Source organism: Leptonychotes weddellii, chromosome 13 (assembly GCF_054177405.1).
Source record: "Leptonychotes weddellii isolate Sample4059 chromosome 13, ASM5417740v2, whole genome shotgun sequence".
NCBI classification, from domain to species: Eukaryota; Metazoa; Chordata; class Mammalia; order Carnivora; family Phocidae; genus Leptonychotes; species Leptonychotes weddellii.
The window spans coordinates 49,172,983-49,176,035 of record NC_138381.1 but is presented as its reverse complement, the minus strand read 5'-3'; the positions used below and the strand labels follow the sequence as shown (position 1 = coordinate 49,176,035).

Here is a 3,053-nt window from a genome sequence, read left to right as displayed (position 1 = left end):
ATTTATTGTTTAATGATATAAAACGTGTTCAGTAGCAATTTGACTGATAAATTCTGTATGAGACATTTATCACAGGGACAAGTTAGAGGTAACTTAGTTCCGGCAAAAGTTGCTTCCCTGTGGACTTGGCAAGGGACCAAGTGGAATCGAGTACTTCCCATTTCTTGAGACTGTTCTGACCAGGATTGGCTTATTGGCCTCCATCTGGGGCTGCCTTTCTTCTGGGTGTTCATGCCCTTGGGTAGAACATGCCAGACTTCATCATCAGGGCCTCTGACCAGCTAGCTGTCTTTCCTCAACAAAAGAGGAAGGGAGACTAAGAAAAGGCAACTCCAAGAGAAGGAGGGCTCGGTGCAAAGCTAGGGCACCAGGGTCCTATCTCATTTCTCCTGGTGCTCCAGAGATCAGGCCATATTTGTGGGCCCTGAAAGAAGGCACTAAATAAGTTTCCCCTTAAAAAAATTAATGTATTTATTGGATTTACATAGGCCCACTCCTCCAAAGAGTTCAATATTCAAAATTGATTAGGCTTTGGAGCTGGTCAAGCTCTCTGCGCTCCAAGGGCTGATGAAGATTTTAGCAAGAGCTCCAAAGTAAAAAGTGAGGAGCTGCCAACTGTCTCTGTTGAGTTCCCTATCCATCAAGTGGGGATTGAAACAATCTTGTTAAAACATTTTAAATTCTTAGGCTGCAATTGCATACCTAATCAGAAAATATCGTTTTGCCTACTTCCCAGTGTTTTGAGGATAACTTCAGGACAATGACATAAATCACCACCAAAGGGTTGAGGAAATGAAATCTGTGCTTGGAGGAGTGTGTGATTCTGGTTTACAGCTTCTGCTGGAAGAAAGCCTTACAGTGCCCCCACTGAAGATCGTTTTTCATTTTTCCCAGCATAGAGCATCTGCTGCTAAGGCAAATGAAAACCAGTTGGAACAAAAAAAAACAGAGATTGGGTTTTAATAATCCTGTATCATAAATGAGCTTCTCACTGTGTGAACATCGCTCTGAGCAATTTGGTGCACCATTTTTATATCCTCTAAATTAGCATAGTGCTTTCCTTCGGAGGGCTAGAATGCTTCGTGTGTATAACCTGGATTTATGTTACGAAACAGAGGGAACAGAGTTGTCGCAGAATGGGAGTGGGACAAAGCTCTTAACCCCTTGCTTCTGTTTCGGTTAGCAGTGTGTAACTCCCAGAGGGGCAGCGCGGTGCAGGGAGTGAGGAGTGGCTTTGATTCTGAAGGCCCAGCTGACTCTTAACTCAGCCCGTGCGGATGTGCAGATGGGCCGAGACAGAACAAAGATAAGCCTCCGTGAGTGAGAGTTTCACCTTCTGTAAAACAAGAGCAAGAATACCTTTTTCTGTAGAGATGTAAGAGGGAACAAATGAAGTAGTTGCCATTTATTTCCCTGGACTCAGTCCCCTTCCATGGCACTGGTTCTACAGCACCTGGTTTGAAGTCGGTCCGATAGCCTGATTTCTCAATGCCTGTGCCCCACCAAGGAGACCCCCCGGAGAGGGCCTGAGAGCCCACATTTTAGTGCCTCTGTTAACTCATACATTCATGCTCTGGAATCAAGGCTCGGTTCCCTGGACTGCCTGGAGATCCTTCTGTGTTTCCTAATCAGTTCTTTTCTTTCTCTGCTCACACTATTTTTTTTTTTTAAGATTTTATTTATTTATTTGAGAGAGTGAGAGTGAGAGAGAGAGCCCAAGAGGAGGTAGGGTCAGAGGGAGAAGCAGACTCCCCGCCGAGCAGGGAGCCCCATGCGGGACTCGATCCCAGGACTCCAGGATCATGACCTGAGCCTAAGGCAGTCGCTCAACCAACTGAGCCACCCAGGCACCCCACACTATTTTTTTTTAATCTAATTTTTCTTCAAACCCAGTATGCTATGCCTTAATCTCTATTCTCAACAAACGACTTTGACTTTTGCTGTACTGAGAGAAGAAAAAAACAGGCAGAGAACAATATCCTGAGAATTCTCACAATTTCCCATAGCTCTGCACTTAACTTTATCAGCATTCCTGGTTCGGCCTTCTTTGTTCTCAGTGATGTGCTCCCTTTGGCAGCACATATACTAAAACTGGAACACAACAGAGAAGATTAGCATGGCCTTAGCGCAAGGATGACACGCAAATTTGTTCTCACTGTGGCACAGTGAGCCCCCTGCCCCCCTTCGAGGCTTATCTTCCCTTTTTTCTGCTGGATCTCATCCAGTGTCACCTTCTTAGGATCTAGTCTATTAATCATCCACTTTCTTCATTCTATGTTGTTATTTCCCTCTTTAAAGAAATCTTTGCCATGACACCTAATTACATTCAATATTTCCATCTTAAAATAAGAAACCCTTATTGGATCTGGGTTCTAGGTTGACATGGCTGACAGCCTATGTTCTTCCTTTCCCTTTACTGCCAAACTGTTTCCTGCTTCACTTTTACTCATTCTTCAAGCCACTGTAATCAGACTACCACTCTCATCTTCATGGAAAACTAGTTTTGTCAAGGTCATCTATGATTATTCTGTTTCAGTGCCTAATGGTCACTTCCAAGTCTTTATCCTGTTCGACTTCTCTGAAATATTTGTATTCATAAGCCCTCCTCCTATTTAAAATATTCCTTTGTCATCTTTTGAGATTTCACATTCTCTTTGATTTTCCTTCCACCTCTTTGCCTACCCAGTCTCAGCATTCTTTGCAGGTTGCTCTTCCTATAATGTGGTATTCCCCAGGTTTCTACCCTGGGATTTTCTCAGTTCGTCCTCTTGGGGGATTGCAATAATTTCCAAGGTTTCATTTAGGAATAGTGAAGCCCAGCTTCACTCTGAATCCTAAGCTTCCACAGACCTCTGTCCAGTAGATAACTTCCCTTAAATGTCTCCTCAGCCTTAAGAGCAAGGTGTGTTTCCATATAAAGATCTCAACTTCTCCCAAATAGTTCCGCCCCCATTTATTCTATCCCAGGGAGGGGGCCCACATCTTACTCAGTTGCTGAAACCAAAAAAAAAACTGGGTGTTGTCTTAGGACCTTCCCTTCCCCCCAGATATGC

General features: G+C 43.9%; 1 pseudogene; it reads left to right on the top strand.

Annotated features, from left to right (window-relative positions):
* The first annotated feature begins 2,061 nt into the window (after window positions 1–2,061).
* On the top strand, window positions 2,062–2,149 carry LOC115942682 (U6 spliceosomal RNA; annotated as a pseudogene).
* The last annotated feature ends 904 nt before the right edge of the window (window positions 2,150–3,053 follow it).